The following is a 26,679-nucleotide window of genomic DNA, read 5'->3' on the forward strand; positions in this document are numbered from 1 at the left end:
AAATTGAGACATTGTGCTGGGGCCAGCAGCTTACGGCCATACCACCCTGAGCACCCCCGACCTCGTCTGATCTCGTAAGCTAAGCAGGGCTGGGCTTGGTTAGTACTTGGATGGGAGACTGCCTGGGAATACCTGGTGCTGTAAGCCTTTCATTTTCATGTCATTGAACCGCTTTTGATCCAGAGAAGGGGTGTATTAAAAGACCAAAAGCAGCTGCCCATTAATGAGGGCACATTAACGACACTGCTTTTGGCTCTTTTCCAATGTCTTGTGCTGCTAGCTGATGCCACCTACACCACACCAGGGCCTGTGGCTGCTGGCTGAGGCCAGTTACACCACACCAGAGCTTGTGGCTGCTGGCTGAAGCCACTTACACCACACCAGGGCCTTAGTTGCTATTGAGGCCAATTACACCACACCAGGGTCTGTGGCTCTTGCTCAGGCCACTTACACCACACCAGGGCCTGTGGCTGCTGGCTGAGGCCACTTACACCACACCAGGGCCTGTGGCTGCTGGCTGAGGCCACCTACACCCCACCAGGGCCTGTGGCTGCTGGCTGAGGCGACTTACACCACACCAGGGCCCTTTTGCTGCTGGCTGAGGCCACTTACACCACACCAGTGCCTGTGGCTTCTGGCTGAGGCGACTTACACCACACCAGGGCCTGTGGCTGCTGGCTGAGGCGACTTACACCACACCAGTGCCTGTGGCTCTTGCTCAGGCCACTCACATCACACCAGGCCCTGCGCTTCTGGCCGAGGCCATCTTCACCAAACCAGGCCCTGTGCTGCTAGCTGATGCCACCTACACCACACCAGGGCCTGAGTGACCGGCTGGGGCCACTTACACCACATCAGGGCCTGTGGCTCTGGCTGAGGCCACTTACACCACACCAGGGCCTGTGGCTGCTGGCTGAGGCCAGTTACACCACACCAGAGCCTGTGGCTGCTGGCTGAAGCCACTTACACCACACCAGGGCCTTAGTTGCTATTGAGGCCACTTACACCACACCAGGGCCTGTGGCTGCTGGCTGAGGCCACCTACACCACACCAGGGCCTGTGGCTGCTGGCTGAGGCGACTTACACCACACCAGGGCCCTTTTGCTGCTGGCTGAGGCCACTTACACCACACCAGTGCCTGTGGCTTCTGGCTGAGGCGACTTGCACCACACCAGGGCCTGTGGCTGCTGGCTGAGGCCACTTACACCACACCAGGGCCTGTGGCTCTTGCTCAGGCCACTCACATCACACCAGGCCCTGCGCTTCTGGCTGAGGCCATCTTCACCAAACCAGGCCCTGTGGCTCTTGCTCAGGCCACTTACACCACACCAGGGCCTTATTTGCTATTGAGGCCACTTACACCACACCAGGGCCTGTGGCTCTGGCTTAGGCCACTTACACCACACCAGGGCCTGTGGCACTTGCTCAGGCCACTTACACCACACCAGGGCCTGTGGCTCTTGCTCAGGCCACTTACACCACACCAGGGCCTGTGGCACTGGCTGAGGCCACTTAGACCACACCAGGGCCTGTGGCTGCTGGCTGAGGCCACTTACAACACACCAGGGCCTGTGGCTGCTGGCTGAGGCCACTTACACCAAACCAGGGCCTGTGGCTCTTGCTCAGGCCACTTACACCACACCAGGGCCTGTGGCTGCTGGCTGAGGCCACTTACACCAAACCAGGGCCTGTGGCTCTTGCTCAGGCCACTTACACCACACCAGGGCCTGTGGCTGCTGGCTGAGGCCACCTACACCACACCAGGGCCTGTGGCTGCTGGCTGAGGCCACTTACACCACACCAGGGCCTGTGGCTCTTGCTCAGGCCACTCACATCACACCAGGCCCTGCGCTTCTGGCCGAGGCCATCTTCACCAAACCAGGCCCTGTGCTGCTTGCTGTGGCCATGTACAACACACCAGGCCCTGTGCTGGTTCCTGAGGCCATCTTCAACAATCCAGGGCCTGTGCTGTTGGATAAATGCCAAACTGAGCCTTTGGGTTAGGGTATTATGCAAACATGCAGGTATGGTTATAGGATTGTCTTCGTAACTTCAGGTACTTGCCACCTAATCACTTGAATCCATAAATTGAGACATTGTGCTGGGGCCAGCAGCTTACGGCCATACCACCCTGAGCACGCCCGACCTCGTCTGATCTCGGAAGCTAAGCAGGGCTGGGCTTGGTTAGTACTTGGATGGGAGACTGCCTGGGAATACCTGGTGCTGTAAGCCTTTCATTTTCATGTCATTGAACCGCTTTTGATCCAGAGAAGGGGTGTATTAAAAGACCAAAAGCAGCTCCCCATTAATGAGGGCACATTAACGACATTGCTTTTGGCTGTTTTCCAATGTCTTGTGCTGCTAGCTGATGCCACCTACACCACACCAGGGCCTGAGTGACCGGCTGGGGCCACTTACACCACATCAGGGCCTGTGGCTGCTGGCTGAGGCCACTTACACCACACCAGGGCCTGTGGCTGCTGGCTGAGGCCACCTACACCACACCAGGGCCTTAGTTGCTATTGAGGCCAATTACACCACACCAGGGTCTGTGGCTCTTGCTCAGGCCACTTACACCACACCAGGGCCTGTGGCACTGGCTGAGGCCACTTACACCACACCAGGGCCTGTGGCTGCTGGCTGAGGCCACTTACACCACACCAGGGCCTGTGGCTGCTGGCTGAGGCCACTTACACCACACCAGGGCCTGTGGCTGCTGGCTGAGGCCACCTACACCACACCAGGGCCTGTGGCTGCTGACTGAGGCGACTTACACCACACCAGGGCCCTTTTGCTGCTGGCTGAGGCCACTTACACCACACCAGTGCCTGTGGCTTCTGGCTGAGGCGACTTACACCACACCAGGCCCTGCGCTTCTGGCCGAGGCCATCTTCACCAAACCTGGCCCTCTGCTGCTAGCTGTGGCCATGTACAACACACCAGGCCCTGTGCTGGTTCCTGAGGCCACTTACACCACACCAGTGCCTGTGGCTTCTGGCTGAGGCGACTTACACCACACCAGGGCCTGTGGCTGCTGGCTGAGGCCACTTACACCACACCAGGGCCTGTGGCTCTTGCTCAGGCCACTCACATCACACCAGGCCCTGCGCTTCTGGCCGAGGCCATCTTCACCAAACCAGGCCCTGTGGCTCTTGCTCAGGCCACTTACACCACACCAGGGCCTTATTTGCTATTGAGGCCACTTACACCACACCAGGGCCTGTGGCTCTGGCTTAGGTCACTTACACCACACCAGGGCCTGTGGCACTTGCTCAGGCCACTTACACCACACCAGGGCCTGTGGCTGCTGGCTGAGGCCACTTACACCACACCAGGGCCTGTGGCTCTTGCTCAGGCCACTTACACCACACCAGGGCCTGTGGCACTGGCTGAGGCCACTTAGACCACACCAGGGCCTGTGGCTGCTGGCTGAGGCCACTTACAACACACCAGGGCCTGTGGCTGCTGGCTGAGGCCACTTACACCAAACCAGGGCCTGTGGCTGCTTGCTGAGGCCATCTTCACCATACCAGGCCCTGTGCTGCTTGCTGTGGCCATGTAAAACACACCAGGTCCTGTGCTGGTTCTTGAGGCCATCTTCAACAATCCAGGGCCTGTGCTGTTGGATAAATGCCAAACTGAGCCTTTGGGTTAGGGTATTATGCAAACATGCAGGTATGGTTATAGGATTGTCTTCGTAACTTCAGGTACTTGCCACCTAATCACTTGAATCCATAAATTGAGACATTGTGCTGGGGCCAGCAGCTTACGGCCATACCACCCTGAGCACGCCCGACCTCGTCTGATCTCGTAAGCTAAGCAGGGCTGGGCTTGGTTAGTACTTGGATGGGAGACTGCCTGGGAATACCTGGTGCTGTAAGCCTTTCATTTTCATGTCATTGAACCGCTTTTGATCAAGAGAAGGGGTGTATTAAAAGACCAAAAGCAGCTCCCCATTAATGAGGACACATTAACGACATTGCTTTTGGCTGTTTTCCAATGTCTTGTGCTGCTAGCTGATGCCACCTACACCACACCAGGGCCTGAGTGACCGGCTGGGGCCACTTACACCACATCAGGGCCTGTGGCTGCTGGCTGAGGCCACTTACACCACACCAGGGCCTGTGGCTGCTGGCTGAGGCCACCTACACCACACCAGGGCCTTAGTTGCTATTGAGGCCAATTACACCACACCAGGGTCTGTGGCTCTTGCTCAGGCCACTCACATCACACCAGGCCCTGCGCTTCTGGCCGATGCCATCTTCACCAAACCTGGCCCTCTGCTGCTAGCTGTGGCCATGTACAACACACCAGGCCCTGTGCTGGTTCCTGAGCCATCTTCAACAATCCAGGGCCTGTGCTGTTGGATAAATGCCAAACTAAGCCTTTGGGTTAGGGTATTATGCAAACATGCAGGTATGGTTATAGGATTGTCTTCGTAACTTCAGGTACTTGCCACCTAATCACTTGAATCCATAAATTGAGACATTGTGCTGGGGCCAGCAGCTTACGGCCATACCACTCTGAGCACGCCCGACCTCGTCTGATCTCGGAAGCTAAGCAGGGCTGGGCTTGGTTAGTACTTGGATGGGAGACTACCTGGGAATACCTTGTGCTGTAAGTCTTTCATTTTCATGTCATTGAACCGCTTTTGATCCAGAGAAGGGGTGTATTAAAAGACCAAAAGCAGCTGCCCATTAATGAGGGCACATTAACGACACTGCTTTTGGCTCTTTTCCAATGTCTTGTGCTGCTAGCTGATGCCACCTACACCACACCAGGGCCTAAGTGACCGGCTGGGGCCACTTACACCACATCAGGGCCTGTGGCTCTGGCTGAGGCCACTTACACCACACCAGGGCCTGTGGCTGCTGGCTGAGGCCAGTTACACCACACCAGGGCCTTAGTTGCTATTGAGGCCACTTACACCACACCAGGGCCTGTGGCTCTTGCTCAGGCCACTCACATCACACCAGGCCCTGCGCTTCTGGCCGAGGCCATCTTCACCAAACCTGGCCCTCTGCTGCTAGCTGTGGCCATGTACAACACACCAGGCCCTGTGCTGGTTCCTGAGGCCACTTACACCACACCAGTGCCTGTGGCTTCTGGCTGATGCAACCTACACCACACAAGGGCCTGAGTGACCGGCTGGGGCAACTTACACCACATCAGGGCCTGTGGCTCTGGCTGAGGCCACTTACACCACACCAGGGCCTGTGGCTGCTGGCTGAGGCCACTTACACCACACCAGGGCCTGTGGCTGCTGGCTGAGGCCACCTACACCACACCAGGGCATTAGTTGCTATTGAGGCCAATTACACCACACCAGGGTCTGTGGCTCTTGCTCAGGCCACTTACACCACACCAGGGCCTGTGGCACTGGCTGAGGCCACTTACACCACACCAGGGCCTGTGGCTGCTGGCTGAGGCCACCTACACCCCACCAGGGCCTGTGGCTGCTGGCTGAGGCGACTTACACCACACCAGGGCCCTTTTGCTGCTGGCTGAGGCCACTTACACCACACCAGTGCCTGTGGCTTCTGGCTGAGGCGACTTACACCACACCAGGCCCTGCGCTTCTGGCCGAGGCCATCTTCACCAAACCTGGCCCTCTGCTGCTAGCTGTGGCCATGTACAACACACCAGGCCCTGTGCTGGTTCCTGAGGCCACTTACACCACACCAGTGCCTGTGGCTTCTGGCTGAGGCGACTTACACCACACCAGGGCCTGTGGCTGCTGGCTGAGGCCACTTACACCACACCAGGGCCTGTGGCTCTTGCTCAGGCCACTCACATCACACCAGGCCCTGCGCTTCTGGCCGAGGCCATCTTCACCAAACCAGGCCCTGTGGCTCTTGCTCAGGCCACTTACACCACACCAGGGCCTTATTTGCTATTGAGGCCACTTACACCACACCAGGGCCTGTGGCTCTGGCTTAGGCCACTTACACCACACCAGGGCCTGTGGCTGCTGGCTGAGGCCACTTACACCACACCAGGGCCTGTGGCTCTTGCTCAGGCCACTTACACCACACCAGGGCCTGTGGCACTGGCTGAGGCCACTTAGACCACACCAGGGCCTGTGGCTGCTGGCTGAGGCCACTTACAACACACCAGGGCCTGTGGCTGCTGGCTGAGGCCACTTACACCAAACCAGGGCCTGTGGCTGCTTGCTGAGGCCATCTTCACCATACCAGGCCCTGTGCTGCTTGCTGTGGCCATGTAAAACACACCAGGTCCTGTGCTGGTTCTTGAGGCCATCTTCAACAATCCAGGGCCTGTGCTGTTGGATAAATGCCAAACTGAGCCTTTGGGTTAGGGTATTATGCAAACATGCAGGTATGGTTATAGGATTGTCTTCGTAACTTCAGGTACTTGCCACCTAATCACTTGAATCCATAAATTGAGACATTGTGCTGGGGCCAGCAGCTTATGGCCATACCACCCTGAGCACCCCCGACCTCGTCTGATCTCGTAAGCTAAGCAGGGCTGGGCTTGGTTAGTACTTGGATGGGAGACTGCCTGGGAATACCTGGTGCTGTAAGCCTTTCATTTTCATGTCATTGAACCGCTTTTGATCCAGAGAAGGGGTGTATTAAAAGACCAAAAGCAGCTGCCCATTAATGAGGGCACATTAACGACACTGCTTTTGGCTCTTTTCCAATGTCTTGTGCTGCTAGCTGATGCCACCTACACCACACCAGGGCCTGAGTGACCAGCTGGGGCCACTTACACCACATCAGGGCCTGTGGCTCTGGCTGAGGCCACTTACACCACACCAGGGCCTGTGGCTGCTGGCTGAGGCCAGTTACACCACACCAGAGCCTGTGGCTGCTGGCTGAAGCCACTTACACCACACCAGGGCCTTAGTTGCTATTGAGGCCACTTACACCACACCAGGGCCTGTGGCTGCTGGCTGAGGCCACCTACACCACACCAGGGCCTGTGGCTGCTGGCTGAGGCGACTTACACCACACCAGGGCCCTTTTGCTGCTGGCTGAGGCCACTTACACCACACCAGTGCCTGTGGCTTCTGGCTGAGGCGACTTACACCACACCAGGGCCTGTGGCTGCTGGCTGAGGCCACTTACACCACACCAGGGCCTGTGGCTCTTGCTCAGGCCACTCACATCACACCAGGCCCTGCGCTTCTGGCTGAGGCCATCTTCACCAAACCAGGCCCTGTGGCTCTTGCTCAGGCCACTTACACCACACCAGGGCCTTATTTGCTATTGAGGCCACTTACACCACACCAGGGCCTGTGGCTCTGGCTTAGGCCACTTACACCACACCAGGGCCTGTGGCACTTGCTCAGGCCACTTACACCACACCAGGGCCTGTGGCTCTTGCTCAGGCCACTTACACCACATCAGGGCCTGTGGCACTGGCTGAGGCCACTTAGACCACACCAGGGCCTGTGGCTGCTGGCTGAGGCCACCTACACCACACCAGGGCATTAGTTGCTATTGAGGCCAATTACACCACACCAGGGTCTGTGGCTCTTGCTCAGGCCACTTACACCACACCAGGGCCTGTGGCACTGGCTGAGGCCACTTACACCACACCAGGGCCTGTGGCTGCTGGCTGAGGCCACTTACACCACACCAGGGCCTGTGGCTGCTGGCTGAGGCCACTTACACCACACCAGGGCCTGTGGCTGCTGGCTGAGGCCACCTACACCACACCAGGGCCTGTGGCTGCTGACTGAGGCGACTTACACCACACCAGGGCCCTTTTGCTGCTGGCTGAGGCCACTTACACCACACCAGTGCCTGTGGCTTCTGGCTGAGGCGACTTACACCACACCAGGCCCTGCGCTTCTGGCCGAGGCCATCTTCACCAAACCTGGCCCTCTGCTGCTAGCTGTGGCCATGTACAACACACCAGGCCCTGTGCTGGTTCCTGAGGCCACTTACACCACACCAGTGCCTGTGGCTTCTGGCTGAGGCGACTTACACCACACCAGGGCCTGTGGCTGCTGGCTGAGGCCACTTACACCACACCAGGGCCTGTGGCTCTTGCTCAGGCCACTCACATCACACCAGGCCCTGCGCTTCTGGCCGAGGCCATCTTCACCAAACCAGGCCCTGTGGCTCTTGCTCAGGCCACTTACACCACACCAGGGCCTTATTTGCTATTGAGGCCACTTACACCACACCAGGGCCTGTGGCTCTGGCTTAGGTCACTTACACCACACCAGGGCCTGTGGCACTTGCTCAGGCCACTTACACCACACCAGGGCCTGTGGCTGCTGGCTGAGGCCACTTACACCACACCAGGGCCTATGGCTCTTGCTCAGGCCACTTACACCACACCAGGGCCTGTGGCACTGGCTGAGGCCACTTAGACCACACCAGGGCCTGTGGCTGCTGGCTGAGGCCACTTACAACACACCAGGGCCTGTGGCTGCTGGCTGAGGCCACTTACACCAAACCAGGGCCTGTGGCTGCTTGCTGAGGCCATCTTCACCATACCAGGCCCTGTGCTGCTTGCTGTGGCCATGTAAAACACACCAGGTCCTGTGCTGGTTCTTGAGGCCATCTTCAACAATCCAGGGCCTGTGCTGTTGGATAAATGCCAAACTGAGCCTTTGGGTTAGGGTATTATGCAAACATGCAGGTATGGTTATAGGATTGTCTTCGTAACTTCAGGTACTTGCCACCTAATCACTTGAATCCATAAATTGAGACATTGTGCTGGGGCCAGCAGCTTACGGCCATACCACCCTGAGCACCCCCGACCTCGTCTGATCTCCTAAGCTAAGCAGGGCTGGGCTTGGTTAGTACTTGGATGGGAGACTGCCTGGGAATACCTGGTGCTGTAAGCCTTTCATTTTCATGTCATTGAACCGCTTTTGATCCAGAGAAGGGGTGTATTAAAAGACCAAAAGCAGCTCCCCATTAATGAGGGCACATTAACGACATTGCTTTTGGCTGTTTTCCAATGTCTTGTGCTGCTAGCTGATGCCACCTACACCACACCAGGGCCTGAGTGACCGGCTGGGGCCACATACACCACATCAGGGCCTGTGGCTGCTGGCTGAGGCCACTTACACCACACCAGGGCCTGTGGCTGCTGGCTGAGGCCACCTACACCACACCAGGGCCTTAGTTGCTATTGAGGCCAATTACACCACACCAGGGTCTGTGGCTCTTGCTCAGGCCACTTACACCACACCAGGGCCTGTGGCACTGGCTGAGGCCACTTACACCACACCAGGGCCTGTGGCTCTGGCTGAGGCCACCTACACCACACCAGGGCCTTAGTTGCTATTGAGGCCAATTACACCACACCAGGGTCTGTGGCTCTTGCTCAGGCCACTTACACCACACCAGGGCCTGAGTGACCGGCTGGGGCCACTTACACCACATCAGGGCCTGTGGCTCTGGCTGAGGCCACCTACACCACACCAGGGCCTTAGTTGCTATTGAGGCCAATTACACCACACCAGGGTCTGTGGCTCTTGCTCAGGCCACTTACACCACACCAGGGCCTGTGGCACTGGCTGAGGCCACTTACACCACACCAGGGCCTGTGGCTGCTGGCTGAGGCCACTTACACCACACAAGGGCCTGTGGCTGCTGGCTGAGGCCACCTACACCACACCAGGGCCTGTGGCTGCTGGCTGAGGCCACTTACAACACACCAGGGCCTGTGGCTCTTGCTCAGGCCACTCATATCACACCAGGCCCTGTGCTTCTGGCCGAGGCCATCTTCACCAAACCAGGCCCTGTGCTGCTTGCTGTGGCCATGTACAACACACCAGGCCCTGTGCTGGTTCCTGAGGCCATCTTCAACAATCCAGGGCCTGTGCTGTTGGATAAATGCCAAACTAAGCCTTTGGGTTAGGGTATTATGCAAACATGCAGGTATGGTTATAGGATTGTCTTTGTAACTTCAGGTACTTGCCACCTAATCACTTGAATCCATAAATTGAGACATTGTGCTGGGGCCAGCAGCTTACGGCCATACCACTCTGAGCACGCCCGACCTCGTCTGATCTCGGAAGCTAAGCAGGGCTGGGCTTGGTTAGTACTTGGATGGGAGACTGCCTGGGAATACCTGGTGCTGTAAGTCTTTCATTTTCATGTCATTGAACCGCTTTTGATCCAGAGAAGGGGTGTATTAAAAGACCAAAAGCAGCTGCCCATTAATGAGGGCACATTAACGACACTGCTTTTGGCTCTTTTCCAATGTCTTGTGCTGCTAGCTGATGCCACCTACACCACACCAGGGCCTGAGTGACCGGCTGGGGCCACTTACACCACATCAGGGCCTGTGGCTCTGGCTGAGGCCACTTACACCACACCAGGGCCTGTGGCTGCTGGCTGAGGCCACCTACACCACACCAGGGCCTTAGTTGCTATTGAGGCCAATTACACCACACCAGGGTCTGTGGCTCTTGCTCAGGCCACTTACACCACACCAGGGCCTGTGGCACTGGCTGAGGCCACTTACACCACACCAGGGCCTGTGGCTGCTGGCTGAGGCCACTTACACCACACAAGGGCCTGTGGCTGCTGGCTGAGGCCACCTACACCACACCAGGGCCTGTGGCTGCTGGCTGAGGCCACTTACAACACACCAGGGCCTGTGGCTCTTGCTCAGGCCACTCATATCACACCAGGCCCTGTGCTTCTGGCCGAGGCCATCTTCACCAAACCAGGCCCTGTGCTGCTTGCTGTGGCCATGTACAACACACCAGGCCCTGTGCTGGTTCCTGAGGCCATCTTCAACAATCCAGGGCCTGTGCTGTTGGATAAATGCCAAACTGAGCCTTTGGGTTAGGGTATTATGCAAACATGCAGGTATGGTTATAGGATTGTCTTCGTAACTTCAGGTACTTGCCACCTCATCACTTGAATCCATAAATTGAGACATTGTGCTGGGGCCAGCAGCTTACGGCCATACCACCCTGAGCACGCCCGACCTCGTCTGATCTCGGAAGCTAAGCAGGGCTGGGCTTGGTTAGTACTTGGATGGGAGACTGCCTGGGAATACCTGGTGCTTTAAGCCTTTCATTTTCATGTCATTGAACCGCTTTTGATCCAGAGAAGGGGTGTATTAAAAGACCAAAAGCATCTGCCCATTAATGAGGGCACATTAACGACATTGCTTTTGGCTCTTTTCCAATGTCTTGTGCTGCTAGCTGATGCAACCTACACCACACAAGGGCCTGAGTGACCGGCTGGGGCCACTTACACCACATCAGGGCCTGTGGCTCTGGCTGAGGCCACTTACACCACACCAGGGCCTGTGGCTGCTGGCTGAGGCCACTTACACCACACCAGGGCCTGTGGCTGCTGGCTGAGGCCACCTACACCACACCAGGGCATTAGTTGCTATTGAGGCCAATTACACCACACCAGGGTCTGTGGCTCTTGCTCAGGCCACTTACACCACACCAGGGCCTGTGGCACTGGCTGAGGCCACTTACACCACACCAGGGCCTGTGGCTGCTGGCTGAGGCCACTTACACCACACCAGGGCCTTAGTTGCTATTGAGGCCACTTACACCACACCAGGGCCTGTGGCTCTTGCTCAGGCCACTCACATCACACCAGGCCCTGCGCTTCTGGCCGAGGCCATCTTCACCAAACCTGGCCCTCTGCTGCTAGCTGTGGCCATGTACAACACACCAGGCCCTGTGCTGGTTCCTGAGGCCACTTACACCACACCAGTGCCTGTGGCTTCTGGCTGATGCAACCTACACCACACAAGGGCCTGAGTGACCGGCTGGGGCAACTTACACCACATCAGGGCCTGTGGCTCTGGCTGAGGCCACTTACACCACACCAGGGCCTGTGGCTGCTGGCTGAGGCCACTTACACCACACCAGGGCCTGTGGCTGCTGGCTGAGGCCACCTACACCACACCAGGGCATTAGTTGCTATTGAGGCCAATTACACCACACCAGGGTCTGTGGCTCTTGCTCAGGCCACTTACACCACACCAGGGCCTGTGGCACTGGCTGAGGCCACTTACACCACACCAGGGCCTGTGGCTGCTGGCTGAGGCCACCTACACCCCACCAGGGCCTGTGGCTGCTGGCTGAGGCGACTTACACCACACCAGGGCCCTTTTGCTGCTGGCTGAGGCCACTTACACCACACCAGTGCCTGTGGCTTCTGGCTGAGGCGACTTACACCACACCAGGCCCTGCGCTTCTGGCCGAGGCCATCTTCACCAAACCTGGCCCTCTGCTGCTAGCTGTGGCCATGTACAACACACCAGGCCCTGTGCTGGTTCCTGAGGCCACTTACACCACACCAGTGCCTGTGGCTTCTGGCTGAGGCGACTTACACCACACCAGGGCCTGTGGCTGCTGGCTGAGGCCACTTACACCACACCAGGGCCTGTGGCTCTTGCTCAGGCCACTCACATCACACCAGGCCCTGCGCTTCTGGCCGAGGCCATCTTCACCAAACAAGGCCCTGTGGCTCTTGCTCAGGCCACTTACACCACACCAGGGCCTTATTTGCTATTGAGGCCACTTACACCACACCAGGGCCTGTGGCTCTGGCTTAGGCCACTTACACCACACCAGGGCCTGTGGCTGCTGGCTGAGGCCACTTACACCACACCAGGGCCTGTGGCTCTTGCTCAGGCCACTTACACCACACCAGGGCCTGTGGCACTGGCTGAGGCCACTTAGACCACACCAGGGCCTGTGGCTGCTGGCTGAGGCCACTTACAACACACCAGGGCCTGTGGCTGCTGGCTGAGGCCACTTACACCAAACCAGGGCCTGTGGCTGCTTGCTGAGGCCATCTTCACCATACCAGGCCCTGTGCTGCTTGCTGTGGCCATGTAAAACACACCAGGTCCTGTGCTGGTTCTTGAGGCCATCTTCAACAATCCAGGGCCTGTGCTGTTGGATAAATGCCAAACTGAGCCTTTGGGTTAGGGTATTATGCAAACATGCAGGTATGGTTATAGGATTGTCTTCGTAACTTCAGGTACTTGCCACCTAATCACTTGAATCCATAAATTGAGACATTGTGCTGGGGCCAGCAGCTTATGGCCATACCACCCTGAGCACCCCCGACCTCGTCTGATCTCGTAAGCTAAGCAGGGCTGGGCTTGGTTAGTACTTGGATGGGAGACTGCCTGGGAATACCTGGTGCTGTAAGCCTTTCATTTTCATGTCATTGAACCGCTTTTGATCCAGAGAAGGGGTGTATTAAAAGACCAAAAGCAGCTGCCCATTAATGAGGGCACATTAACGACACTGCTTTTGGCTCTTTTCCAATGTCTTGTGCTGCTAGCTGATGCCACCTACACCACACCAGGGCCTGTGGCTGCTGGCTGAGGCCAGTTACACCACACCAGAGCTTGTGGCTGCTGGCTGAAGCCACTTACACCACACCAGGGCCTTAGTTGCTATTGAGGCCAATTACACCACACCAGGGTCTGTGGCTCTTGCTCAGGCCACTTACACCACACCAGGGCCTGTGGCTGCTGGCTGAGGCCACTTACACCACACCAGGGCCTGTGGCTGCTGGCTGAGGCCACCTACACCCCACCAGGGCCTGAGTGACCGGCTGGGGCCACTTACACCACATCAGGGCCTGTGGCTCTGGCTGAGGCCACTTACACCACACCAGGGCCTGTGGCTGCTGGCTGAGGCCAGTTACACCACACCAGAGCCTGTGGCTGCTGGCTGAAGCCACTTACACCACACCAGGGCCTTAGTTGCTATTGAGGCCACTTACACCACACCAGGGCCTGTGGCTGCTGGCTGAGGCCACCTACACCACACCAGGGCCTGTGGCTGCTGGCTGAGGCGACTTACACCACACCAGGGCCCTTTTGCTGCTGGCTGAGGCCACTTACACCACACCAGTGCCTGTGGCTTCTGGCTGAGGCGACTTGCACCACACCAGGGCCTGTGGCTGCTGGCTGAGGCCACTTACACCACACCAGGGCCTGTGGCTCTTGCTCAGGCCACTCACATCACACCAGGCCCTGCGCTTCTGGCTGAGGCCATCTTCACCAAACCAGGCCCTGTGGCTCTTGCTCAGGCCACTTACACCACACCAGGGCCTTATTTGCTATTGAGGCCACTTACACCACACCAGGGCCTGTGGCTCTGGCTTAGGCCACTTACACCACACCAGGGCCTGTGGCACTTGCTCAGGCCACTTACACCACACCAGGGCCTGTGGCTCTTGCTCAGGCCACTTACACCACACCAGGGCCTGTGGCACTGGCTGAGGCCACTTAGACCACACCAGGGCCTGTGGCTGCTGGCTGAGGCCACTTACAACACACCAGGGCCTGTGGCTGCTGGCTGAGGCCACTTACACCAAACCAGGGCCTGTGGCTCTTGCTCAGGCCACTTACACCACACCAGGGCCTGTGGCTGCTGGCTGAGGCCACTTACACCAAACCAGGGCCTGTGGCTCTTGCTCAGGCCACTTACACCACACCAGGGCCTGTGGCTGCTGGCTGAGGCCACCTACACCACACCAGGGCCTGTGGCTGCTGGCTGAGGCCACTTACACCACACCAGGGCCTGTGGCTCTTGCTCAGGCCACTCACATCACACCAGGCCCTGCGCTTCTGGCCGAGGCCATCTTCACCAAACCAGGCCCTGTGCTGCTTGCTGTGGCCATGTACAACACACCAGGCCCTGTGCTGGTTCCTGAGGCCATCTTCAACAATCCAGGGCCTGTGCTGTTGGATAAATGCCAAACTGAGCCTTTGGGTTAGGGTATTATGCAAACATGCAGGTATGGTTATAGGATTGTCTTCGTAACTTCAGGTACTTGCCACCTAATCACTTGAATCCATAAATTGAGACATTGTGCTGGGGCCAGCAGCTTACGGCCATACCACCCTGAGCACGCCCGACCTCGTCTGATCTCGGAAGCTAAGCAGGGCTGGGCTTGGTTAGTGCTTGGATGGGAGACTGCCTGGGAATACCTGGTGCTGTAAGCCTTTCATTTTCATGTCATTGAACCGCTTTTGATCCAGAGAAGGGGTGTATTAAAAGACCAAAAGCAGCTCCCCATTAATGAGGGCACATTAACGACATTGCTTTTGGCTGTTTTCCAATGTCTTGTGCTGCTAGCTGATGCCACCTACACCACACCAGGGCCTGAGTGACCGGCTGGGGCCACTTACACCACATCAGGGCCTGTGGCTGCTGGCTGAGGCCACTTACACCACACCAGGGCCTGTGGCTGCTGGCTGAGGCCACCTACACCACACCAGGGCCTTAGTTGCTATTGAGGCCAATTACACCACACCAGGGCCTGTGGCACTTGCTCAGGCCACTTACACCACACCAGGGCCTGTGGCTTCTGGCTGAGGCCACCTACACCACACCAGGGCCTGTGGCTGCTGGCTGAGGCCACTTACAACACACCAGGGCCTGTGGCTCTTGCTCAGGCCACTTACACCACACCAGGGCCTGTGGCTCTTGCTCAGGCCACTTACACCACATCAGGGCCTGTGGCTCTGGCTGAGGCCACTTACACCACACCAGGGCCTGTGGCTGCTGGCTGAGGCCACTTACACCACACCAGGGCCTGTGGCTGCTGGCTGAAGCCACTTACACCACACCAGGGCCTTAGTTGCTATTGAGGCCACTTACACCACACCAGGGCCTGTGGCTGCTGGCTGAGGTCACCTACACCACACCAGGGCCTGTGGCTGCTGGCTGAGGCGACTTACACCACACCAGGGCCCTTTTGCTGCTGGCTGAGGCCACTTACACCACACCAGTGCCTGTGGCTTCTGGCTGAGGCGACTTACACCACACCAGGGCCTGTGGCTGCTGGCTGAGGCCACTTACACCACACCAGGGCCTGTGGCTCTTGCTCAGGCCACTCACATCACACCTGGCCCTGCGCTTCTGGCTGAGGCCATCTTCACCAAACCAGGCCCTGTGGCTCTTGCTCAGGCCACTTAAACCACACCAGGGCCTTATTTGCTATTGAGGCCACTTACACCACACCAAGGCCTGTGGCTCTGGCTTAGGCCACTTACACCACACCAGGGCCTGTGGCACTTGCTCAGGCCACTTACACCACACCAGGGCCTGTGGCTCTTGCTCAGGCCACTTACACCACACCAGGGCCTGTGGCACTGGCTGAGGCCACTTAGACCACACCAGGGCCTGTGGCTGCTGGCTGAGGCCACTTACAACACACCAGGGCCTGTGGCTGCTGGCTGAGGCCACTTACACCAAACCAGGGCCTGTGGCTCTTGCTCAGGCCACTTACACCACACCAGGGCCTGTGGCTGCTGGCTGAGGCCACCTACACCACACCAGGGCCTGTGGCTGCTGGCTGAGGCCACTTACACCACACCAGGGCCTGTGGCTCTTGCTCAGGCCACTCACATCACACCAGGCCCTGCGCTTCTGGCCGAGGCCATCTTCACCAAACCAGGCCCTGTGGCTCTTGCTCAGGCCACTTACACCACACCAGGGCCTTATTTGCTATTGAGGCCAATTACACCACACCAGGGTCTGTGGCTCTTGCTCAGGCCACTTACACCACACCAGGGCCTGTGGCACTGGCTGAGGCCACTTACACCACACCAGGGCCTGTGGCTGCTGGCTGAGGCCACTTACACCACACAAGGGCCTGTGGCTGCTGGCTGAGGCCACCTACACCACACCAGGGCCTGTGGCTGCTGGCTGAGACCACTTACACCACACCAGGGCCTGTGGCTCTTGCTCAGGCCACTTACACCACACCAGGGCCTGTGGCTCTTGCTCAGGCCACTTACACCACACCAGGGCCTGTGGCTCTTCCTCAGGCCACTTACACCACACCAGGGCCTGTGGCTCTTGCTCAGGCCACTCATATCACGCCAGGCCCTGTGCTTCTGGCCGAGGCCATCTTCACCAAACCAGGCCCTGTGCTGCTTGCTGTGGCCATGTACAACACACCAGGCCCTGTGCTGGTTCCTGAGGCCATCTTCAACAATCCAGGGCCTGTGCTGTTGGATAAATGCCAAACTGAGCCTTTGGGTTAGGGTATTATGCAAACATGCAGGTATGGTTATAGGATTGTCTTCGTAACTTCAGGTACTTGCCACCTAATCACTTGAATCCATAAATTGAGACATTGTGCTGGGGCCAGCAGCTTACGGCCATACCACCCTGAGCACGCCCGACCTCGTCTGATCTCGGAAGCTAAGCAGGGCTGGGCTTGGTTAGTACTTGGATGGGAGACTGCCTGGGAATACCTGGTGCTGTAAGCCTTTCATTTTCATGTCATTGAACCGCTTTTGATCCAGAGAAGGGGTGTATTAAAAGACCAAAAGCAGCTGCCCATTAATGAGGGCACATTAACGACATTGCTTTTGGCTCTTTTCCAATGTCTTGTGCTGCTAGCTGATGCAACCTACACCACACAAGGGCCTGAGTGACCGGCTGGGGCCACTTACACCACATCAGGGCCTGTGGCTCTGGCTGAGGCCACTTACACCACACCAGGGCCTGTGGCTGCTGGCTGAGGCCACTTACACCACACCAGGGCCTGTGGCTGCTGGCTGAGGCCACCTACACCACACCAGGGCATTAGTTGCTATTGAGGCCACTTACACCACATCAGGGCCTGTGGCTCTGGCTGAGGCCACTTACACCACACAAGGGCCTGTGGCTGCTGGCTGAGGCCACCTACACCACACCAGGGCCTGTGGCTGCTGGCTGAGACCACTTACACCACACCAGGGCCTGTGGCTCTTGCTCAGGCCACTTACACCACACCAGGGCCTGTGGCTCTTGCTCAGGCCACTTACACCACACCAGGGCCTGTGGCTCTTGCTCAGGCCACTTACACCACACCAGGGCCCTTTTGCTGCTGGCTGAGGCCACTTACACCACACCAGTGCCTGTGGCTTCTGGCTGAGGCGACTTACACCACACCAGGGCCTGTGGCTGCTGGCTGAGGCCACTTACACCACACCAGGGCCTGTGGCTCTTGCTCAGGCCACTCACATCACACCAGGCCCTGCGCTTCTGGCCGAGGCCATCTTCACCAAACCAGGCCCTGTGCTGCTTGCTGTGGCCATGTACAACACACCAGGCCCTGTGCTGGTTCCTGAGGCCATCTTCACCAAACCAGGCCCTGTGCTGCTTGCTGTGGCCATCTTCAACAATCCAGGGCCTGTGCTGTTGGATAAATGCCAAACTAAGCCTTTGGGTTAGGGTATTATGCAAACATGCAGGTATGGTTATAGGATTGTCTTCGTAACTTCAGGTACTTGCCACCTAATCACTTGAATCCATAAATTGAGACATTGTGCTGGGGCCAGCAGCTTACGGCCATACCACTCTGAGCACGCCCGACCTCGTCTGATCTCGGAAGCTAAGCAGGGCTGGGCTTGGTTAGTACTTGGATGGGAGACTGCCTGGGAATACCTTGTGCTGTAAGTCTTTCATTTTCATGTCATTGAACCGCTTTTGATCCAGAGAAGGGGTGTATTAAAAGACCAAAAGCAGCTGCCCATTAATGAGGGCACATTAACGACACTGCTTTTGGCTCTTTTCCAATGTCTTGTGCTGCTAGCTGAGGCCACTTACACCACACCAGGGCCTGTGGCTCTTGCTCAGGCCACTCACATCACACCAGGCCCTGCGCTTCTGGCCGAGGCCATCTTCACCAAACCAGGCCCTGTGGCTCTTGCTCAGGCCACTTACACCACACCAGGGCCTTATTTGCTATTGAGGCCACTTACACCACACCAGGGCCTGTGGCACTTGCTCAGGCCACTTACACCACACCAGGGCCCTTTTGCTGCTGGCTGAGGCCACTTACACCACACCAGGGCCCGTGGCTCTTGCTCAGGCCACTTACACCACACCAGGGCCTGTGGCACTGGCTGAGGCCACTTAGACCACACCAGGGCCTGTGGCTGCTGGCTGAGGCCACTTACAACACACCAGGGCCTGTGGCTGCTGGCTGAGGCCACTTACACCAAACCAGGGCCTGTGGCTGCTTCCTGAGGCCATCTTCACCAAACCAGGCCCTGTGCTGCTTGCTGTGGCCATGTAAAACACACCAGGTCCTGTGCTGGTTCTTGAGGCCATCTTCAACAATCCAGGGCCTGTGCTGTTGGATAAATGCCAAACTGAGCCTTTGGGTTAGGGTATTATGCAAACATGCAGGTATGGTTATAGGATTGTCTTCGTAACTTCAGGTACTTGCCACCTAATCACTTGAATCCATAAATTGAGACATTGTGCTGGGGCCAGCAGCTTACGGCCATACCACCCTGAGCACGCCCGACCTCGTCTGATCTCGGAAGCTAAGCAGGGCTGGGCTTGGTTAGTACTTGGATGGGAGACTGCCTGGGAATACCTGGTGCTGTAAGCCTTTCATTTTCATGTCATTGAACCGCTTTTGATCCAGAGAAGGGGTGTATTAAAAGACCAAAAGCAGCTCCCCATTAATGAGGGCACATTAACGACATTGCTTTTGGCTGTTTTCCAATGTCTTGTGCTGCTAGCTGATGCCACCTACACCACACCAGGGCCTGAGTGACCGGCTGGGGCCACTTACACCACATCAGGGCCTGTGGCTGCTGGCTGAGGCCACTTACACCACACCAGGGCCTGTGGCTGCTGGCTGAGGCCACCTACACCACACCAGGGCCTTAGTTGCTATTGAGGCCAATTACACCACACCAGGGTCTGTGGCTCTTGCTCAGGCCACTTACACCACACCAGGGCCTGTGGCACTGGCTGAGGCCACTTACACCACACCAGGGCCTGTGGCTGCTGGCTGAGGCCACTTACACCACACCAGGGCCTGTGGCTGCTGGCTGAGGCCACTTACACCACACCAGGGCCTGTGGCTGCTGGCTGAGGCCACCTACACCACACCAGGGCCTGTGGCTGCTGACTGAGGCGACTTACACCACACCAGGGCCCTTTTGCTGCTGGCTGAGGCCACTTACACCACACCAGTGCCTGTGGCTTCTGGCTGAGGCGACTTACACCACACCAGGCCCTGCGCTTCTGGCCGAGGCCATCTTCACCAAACCTGGCCCTCTGCTGCTAGCTGTGGCCATGTACAACACACCAGGCCCTGTGCTGGTTCCTGAGGCCACTTACACCACACCAGTGCCTGTGGCTTCTGGCTGAGGCGACTTACACCACACCAGGGCCTGTGGCTGCTGGCTGAGGCCACTTACACCACACCAGGGCCTGTGGCTCTTGCTCAGGCCACTCACATCACACCAGGCCCTGCGCTTCTGGCCGAGGCCATCTTCACCAAACCAGGCCCTGTGGCTCTTGCTCAGGCCACTTACACCACACCAGGGCCTTATTTGCTATTGAGGCCACTTACACCACACCAGGGCCTGTGGCTCTGGCTTAGGTCACTTACACCACACCAGGGCCTGTGGCACTTGCTCAGGCCACTTACACCACACCAGGGCCTGTGGCTGCTGGCTGAGGCCACTTACACCACACCAGGGCCTGTGGCTCTTGCTCAGGCCACTTACACCACACCAGGGCCTGTGGCACTGGCTGAGGCCACTTAGACCACACCAGGGCCTGTGGCTGCTGGCTGAGGCCACTTACAACACACCAGGGCCTGTGGCTGCTGGCTGAGGCCACTTACACCAAACCAGGGCCTGTGGCTGCTTGCTGAGGCCATCTTCACCATACCAGGCCCTGTGCTGCTTGCTGTGGCCATGTAAAACACACCAGGTCCTGTGCTGGTTCTTGAGGCCATCTTCAACAATCCAGGGCCTGTGCTGTTGGATAAATGCCAAACTGAGCCTTTGGGTTAGGGTATTATGCAAACATGCAGGTATGGTTATAGGATTGTCTTCGTAACTTCAGGTACTTGCCACCTAATCACTTGAATCCATAAATTGAGACATTGTGCTGGGGCCAGCAGCTTACGGCCATACCACCCTGAGCACGCCCGACCTCGTCTGATCTCGTAAGCTAAGCAGGGCTGGGCTTGGTTAGTACTTGGATGGGAGACTGCCTGGGAATACCTGGTGCTGTAAGCCTTTCATTTTCATGTCATTGAACCGCTTTTGATCAAGAGAAGGGGTGTATTAAAAGACCAAAAGCAGCTCCCCATTAATGAGGACACATTAACGACATTGCTTTTGGCTGTTTTCCAATGTCTTGTGCTGCTAGCTGATGCCACCTACACCACACCAGGGCCTGAGTGACCGGCTGGGGCCACTTACACCACATCAGGGCCTGTGGCTGCTGGCTGAGGCCACTTACACCACACCAGGGCCTGTGGCTGCTGGCTGAGGCCACCTACACCACACCAGGGCCTTAGTTGCTATTGAGGCCAATTACACCACACCAGGGTCTGTGGCTCTTGCTCAGGCCACTCACATCACACCAGGCCCTGCGCTTCTGGCCGATGCCATCTTCACCAAACCTGGCCCTCTGCTGCTAGCTGTGGCCATGTACAACACACCAGGCCCTGTGCTGGTTCCTGAGCCATCTTCAACAATCCAGGGCCTGTGCTGTTGGATAAATGCCAAACTAAGCCTTTGGGTTAGGGTATTATGCAAACATGCAGGTATGGTTATAGGATTGTCTTCGTAACTTCAGGTACTTGCCACCTAATCACTTGAATCCATAAATTGAGACATTGTGCTGGGGCCAGCAGCTTACGGCCATACCACTCTGAGCACGCCCGACCTCGTCTGATCTCGGAAGCTAAGCAGGGCTGGGCTTGGTTAGTACTTGGATGGGAGACTACCTGGGAATACCTTGTGCTGTAAGTCTTTCATTTTCATGTCATTGAACCGCTTTTGATCCAGAGAAGGGGTGTATTAAAAGACCAAAAGCAGCTGCCCATTAATGAGGGCACATTAACGACACTGCTTTTGGCTCTTTTCCAATGTCTTGTGCTGCTAGCTGATGCCACCTACACCACACCAGGGCCTAAGTGACCGGCTGGGGCCACTTACACCACATCAGGGCCTGTGGCTCTGGCTGAGGCCACTTACACCACACCAGGGCCTGTGGCTGCTGGCTGAGGCCAGTTACACCACACCAGGGCCTTAGTTGCTATTGAGGCCACTTACACCACACCAGGGCCTGTGGCTCTTGCTCAGGCCACTCACATCACACCAGGCCCTGCGCTTCTGGCCGAGGCCATCTTCACCAAACCTGGCCCTCTGCTGCTAGCTGTGGCCATGTACAACACACCAGGCCCTGTGCTGGTTCCTGAGGCCACTTACACCACACCAGTGCCTGTGGCTTCTGGCTGATGCAACCTACACCACACAAGGGCCTGAGTGACCGGCTGGGGCAACTTACACCACATCAGGGCCTGTGGCTCTGGCTGAGGCCACTTACACCACACCAGGGCCTGTGGCTGCTGGCTGAGGCCACTTACACCACACCAGGGCCTGTGGCTGCTGGCTGAGGCCACCTACACCACACCAGGGCATTAGTTGCTATTGAGGCCAATTACACCACACCAGGGTCTGTGGCTCTTGCTCAGGCCACTTACACCACACCAGGGCCTGTGGCACTGGCTGAGGCCACTTACACCACACCAGGGCCTGTGGCTGCTGGCTGAGGCCACCTACACCCCACCAGGGCCTGTGGCTGCTGGCTGAGGCGACTTACACCACACCAGGGCCCTTTTGCTGCTGGCTGAGGCCACTTACACCACACCAGTGCCTGTGGCTTCTGGCTGAGGCGACTTACACCACACCAGGCCCTGCGCTTCTGGCCGAGGCCATCTTCACCAAACCTGGCCCTCTGCTGCTAGCTGTGGCCATGTACAACACACCAGGCCCTGTGCTGGTTCCTGAGGCCACTTACACCACACCAGTGCCTGTGGCTTCTGGCTGAGGCGACTTACACCACACCAGGGCCTGTGGCTGCTGGCTGAGGCCACTTACACCACACCAGGGCCTGTGGCTCTTGCTCAGGCCACTCACATCACACCAGGCCCTGCGCTTCTGGCCGAGGCCATCTTCACCAAACCAGGCCCTGTGGCTCTTGCTCAGGCCACTTACACCACACCAGGGCCTTATTTGCTATTGAGGCCACTTACACCACACCAGGGCCTGTGGCTCTGGCTTAGGCCACTTACACCACACCAGGGCCTGTGGCTGCTGGCTGAGGCCACTTACACCACACCAGGGCCTGTGGCTCTTGCTCAGGCCACTTACACCACACCAGGGCCTGTGGCACTGGCTGAGGCCACTTAGACCACACCAGGGCCTGTGGCTGCTGGCTGAGGCCACTTACAACACACCAGGGCCTGTGGCTGCTGGCTGAGGCCACTTACACCAAACCAGGGCCTGTGGCTGCTTGCTGAGGCCATCTTCACCATACCAGGCCCTGTGCTGCTTGCTGTGGCCATGTAAAACACACCAGGTCCTGTGCTGGTTCTTGAGGCCATCTTCAACAATCCAGGGCCTGTGCTGTTGGATAAATGCCAAACTGAGCCTTTGGGTTAGGGTATTATGCAAACATGCAGGTATGGTTATAGGATTGTCTTCGTAACTTCAGGTACTTGCCACCTAATCACTTGAATCCATAAATTGAGACATTGTGCTGGGGCCAGCAGCTTACGGCCATACCACCCTGAGCACCCCCGACCTCGTCTGATCTCGTAAGCTAAGCAGGGCTGGGCTTGGTTAGTACTTGGATGGGAGACTGCCTGGGAATACCTGGTGCTGTAAGCCTTTCATTTTCATGTCATTGAACCGCTTTTGATCCAGAGAAGGGGTGTATTAAAAGACCAAAAGCAGCTGCCCATTAATGAGGGCACATTAACGACACTGCTTTTGGCTCTTTTCCAATGTCTTGTGCTGCTAGCTGATGCCACCTACACCACACCAGGGCCTGTGGCTGCTGGCTGAGGCCAGTTACACCACACCAGAGCTTGTGGCTGCTGGCTGAAGCCACTTACACCACACCAGGGCCTTAGTTGCTATTGAGGCCAATTACACCACACCAGGGTCTGTGGCTCTTGCTCAGGCCACTTACACCACACCAGGGCCTGTGGCTGCTGGCTGAGGCCACTTACACCACACCAGGGCCTGTGGCTGCTGGCTGAGGCCACCTACACCCCACCAGGGCCTGTGGCTGCTGGCTGAGGCGACTTACACCACACCAGGGCCCTTTTGCTGCTGGCTGAGGCCACTTACACCACACCAGTGCCTGTGGCTTCTGGCTGAGGCGACTTACACCACACCAGGGCCTGTGGCTGCTGGCTGAGGCGACTTACACCACACCAGTGCCTGTGGCTCTTGCTCAGGCCACTCACATCACACCAGGCCCTGCGCTTCTGGCCGAGGCCATCTTCACCAAACCAGGCCCTGTGCTGCTAGCTGATGCCACCTACACCACACCAGGGCCTGAGTGACCGGCTGGGGCCACTTACACCACATCAGGGCCTGTGGCTCTGGCTGAGGCCACTTACACCACACCAGGGCCTGTGGCTGCTGGCTGAGGCCAGTTACACCACACCAGAGCCTGTGGCTGCTGGCTGAAGCCACTTACACCACACCAGGGCCTTAGTTGCTATTGAGGCCACTTACACCACACCAGGGCCTGTGGCTGCTGGCTGAGGCCACCTACACCACACCAGGGCCTGTGGCTGCTGGCTGAGGCGACTTACACCACACCAGGGCCCTTTTGCTGCTGGCTGAGGCCACTTACACCACACCAGTGCCTGTGGCTTCTGGCTGAGGCGACTTGCACCACACCAGGGCCTGTGGCTGCTGGCTGAGGCCACTTACACCACACCAGGGCCTGTGGCTCTTGCTCAGGCCACTCACATCACACCAGGCCCTGCGCTTCTGGCTGAGGCCATCTTCACCAAACCAGGCCCTGTGGCTCTTGCTCAGGCCACTTACACCACACCAGGGCCTTATTTGCTATTGAGGCCACTTACACCACACCAGGGCCTGTGGCTCTGGCTTAGGCCACTTACACCACACCAGGGCCTGTGGCACTTGCTCAGGCCACTTACACCACACCAGGGCCTGTGGCTCTTGCTCAGGCCACTTACACCACACCAGGGCCTGTGGCACTGGCTGAGGCCACTTAGACCACACCAGGGCCTGTGGCTGCTGGCTGAGGCCACTTACAACACACCAGGGCCTGTGGCTGCTGGCTGAGGCCACTTACACCAAACCAGGGCCTGTGGCTCTTGCTCAGGCCACTTACACCACACCAGGGCCTGTGGCTGCTGGCTGAGGCCACTTACACCAAACCAGGGCCTGTGGCTCTTGCTCAGGCCACTTACACCACACCAGGGCCTGTGGCTGCTGGCTGAGGCCACCTACACCACACCAGGGCCTGTGGCTGCTGGCTGAGGCCACTTACACCACACCAGGGCCTGTGGCTCTTGCTCAGGCCACTCACATCACACCAGGCCCTGCGCTTCTGGCCGAGGCCATCTTCACCAAACCAGGCCCTGTGCTGCTTGCTGTGGCCATGTACAACACACCAGGCCCTGTGCTGGTTCCTGAGGCCATCTTCAACAATCCAGGGCCTGTGCTGTTGGATAAATGCCAAACTGAGCCTTTGGGTTAGGGTATTATGCAAACATGCAGGTATGGTTATAGGATTGTCTTCGTAACTTCAGGTACTTGCCACCTAATCACTTGAATCCATAAATTGAGACATTGTGCTGGGGCCAGCAGCTTACGGCCATACCACCCTGAGCACGCCCGACCTCGTCTGATCTCGGAAGCTAAGCAGGGCTGGGCTTGGTTAGTACTTGGATGGGAGACTGCCTGGGAATACCTGGTGCTGTAAGCCTTTCATTTTCATGTCATTGAACCGCTTTTGATCCAGAGAAGGGGTGTATTAAAAGACCAAAAGCAGCTCCCCATTAATGAGGGCACATTAACGACATTGCTTTTGGCTGTTTTCCAATGTCTTGTGCTGCTAGCTGATGCCACCTACACCACACCAGGGCCTGAGTGACCGGCTGGGGCCACTTACACCACATCAGGGCCTGTGGCTGCTGGCTGAGGCCACTTACACCACACCAGGGCCTGTGGCTGCTGGCTGAGGCCACCTACACCACACCAGGGCCTTAGTTGCTATTGAGGCCAATTACACCACACCAGGGTCTGTGGCTCTTGCTCAGGCCACTTACACCACACCAGGGCCTGTGGCACTGGCTGAGGCCACTTACACCACACCAGGGCCTGTGGCTGCTGGCTGAGGCCACTTACACCACACCAGGGCCTGTGGCTGCTGGCTGAGGCCACTTACACCACACCAGGGCCTGTGGCTGCTGGCTGAGGCCACCTACACCACACCAGGGCCTGTGGCTGCTGACTGAGGCGACTTACACCACACCAGGGCCCTTTTGCTGCTGGCTGAGGCCACTTACACCACACCAGTGCCTGTGGCTTCTGGCTGAGGCGACTTACACCACACCAGGCCCTGCGCTTCTGGCCGAGGCCATCTTCACCAAACCTGGCCCTCTGCTGCTAGCTGTGGCCATGTACAACACACCAGGCCCTGTGCTGGTTCCTGAGGCCACTTACACCACACCAGTGCCTGTGGCTTCTGGCTGAGGCGACTTACACCACACCAGGGCCTGTGGCTGCTGGCTGAGGCCACTTACACCACACCAGGGCCTGTGGCTCTTGCTCAGGCCACTCACATCACACCAGGCCCTGCGCTTCTGGCCGAGGCCATCTTCACCAAACCAGGCCCTGTGGCTCTTGCTCAGGCCACTTACACC

At 57.8% G+C, this 26,679-nt stretch overlaps 5 non-coding genes and 12 pseudogenes across 5 annotated transcripts; all 17 read left to right on the plus strand.

Moving 5' to 3' along the window:
* The first annotated feature begins 28 nt into the window (after positions 1-28).
* Positions 29-147, plus strand: LOC146637463 (5S ribosomal RNA; annotated as a pseudogene).
* A 1,967-nt stretch (positions 148-2,114) lies between these two features.
* LOC146637464 (5S ribosomal RNA) lies at positions 2,115-2,233 on the plus strand. Its single transcript, XR_014905950.1, has one exon. It is a non-coding gene; the product is annotated as a 5S ribosomal RNA (ribosomal RNA).
* Positions 2,234-3,765: 1,532 nt separating this feature from the next.
* On the plus strand, positions 3,766-3,884 carry LOC146637465 (5S ribosomal RNA; annotated as a pseudogene).
* A 622-nt stretch (positions 3,885-4,506) lies between these two features.
* LOC146637466 (5S ribosomal RNA) lies at positions 4,507-4,625 on the plus strand (annotated as a pseudogene).
* A 1,804-nt stretch (positions 4,626-6,429) lies between these two features.
* Positions 6,430-6,548, plus strand: LOC146637467 (5S ribosomal RNA; annotated as a pseudogene).
* Positions 6,549-8,709: 2,161 nt separating this feature from the next.
* LOC146637468 (5S ribosomal RNA) lies at positions 8,710-8,828 on the plus strand (annotated as a pseudogene).
* A 1,131-nt stretch (positions 8,829-9,959) lies between these two features.
* Positions 9,960-10,078, plus strand: LOC146637469 (5S ribosomal RNA). The gene has a single exon (XR_014905635.1). It is a non-coding gene; the product is annotated as a 5S ribosomal RNA (ribosomal RNA).
* An 820-nt stretch (positions 10,079-10,898) lies between these two features.
* Positions 10,899-11,017, plus strand: LOC146637470 (5S ribosomal RNA; annotated as a pseudogene).
* Positions 11,018-13,017: 2,000 nt separating this feature from the next.
* Positions 13,018-13,136, plus strand: LOC146637471 (5S ribosomal RNA; annotated as a pseudogene).
* A 1,689-nt stretch (positions 13,137-14,825) lies between these two features.
* On the plus strand, positions 14,826-14,944 carry LOC146637472 (5S ribosomal RNA; annotated as a pseudogene).
* A 2,158-nt stretch (positions 14,945-17,102) lies between these two features.
* On the plus strand, positions 17,103-17,221 carry LOC146637473 (5S ribosomal RNA). The gene has a single exon (XR_014905951.1). It is a non-coding gene; the product is annotated as a 5S ribosomal RNA (ribosomal RNA).
* A 1,058-nt stretch (positions 17,222-18,279) lies between these two features.
* On the plus strand, positions 18,280-18,398 carry LOC146637474 (5S ribosomal RNA; annotated as a pseudogene).
* An 821-nt stretch (positions 18,399-19,219) lies between these two features.
* On the plus strand, positions 19,220-19,338 carry LOC146637475 (5S ribosomal RNA). Its single transcript, XR_014905952.1, has one exon. It is a non-coding gene; the product is annotated as a 5S ribosomal RNA (ribosomal RNA).
* Positions 19,339-20,870: 1,532 nt separating this feature from the next.
* LOC146637476 (5S ribosomal RNA) lies at positions 20,871-20,989 on the plus strand (annotated as a pseudogene).
* Positions 20,990-21,611: 622 nt separating this feature from the next.
* Positions 21,612-21,730, plus strand: LOC146637477 (5S ribosomal RNA; annotated as a pseudogene).
* A 1,804-nt stretch (positions 21,731-23,534) lies between these two features.
* On the plus strand, positions 23,535-23,653 carry LOC146637478 (5S ribosomal RNA; annotated as a pseudogene).
* Positions 23,654-25,620: 1,967 nt separating this feature from the next.
* Positions 25,621-25,739, plus strand: LOC146637479 (5S ribosomal RNA). The gene has a single exon (XR_014905953.1). It is a non-coding gene; the product is annotated as a 5S ribosomal RNA (ribosomal RNA).
* The last annotated feature ends 940 nt before the right edge of the window (positions 25,740-26,679 follow it).

The sequence above is a fragment of the Diplotaxodon limnothrissa genome, linkage group LG3 (assembly GCF_057381915.1).
Source record: "Diplotaxodon limnothrissa isolate DT_005_m linkage group LG3, D_limnothrissa_male_GT1.1, whole genome shotgun sequence".
In the NCBI taxonomy this organism is placed as follows: domain Eukaryota; kingdom Metazoa; phylum Chordata; class Actinopteri; order Cichliformes; family Cichlidae; genus Diplotaxodon; species Diplotaxodon limnothrissa.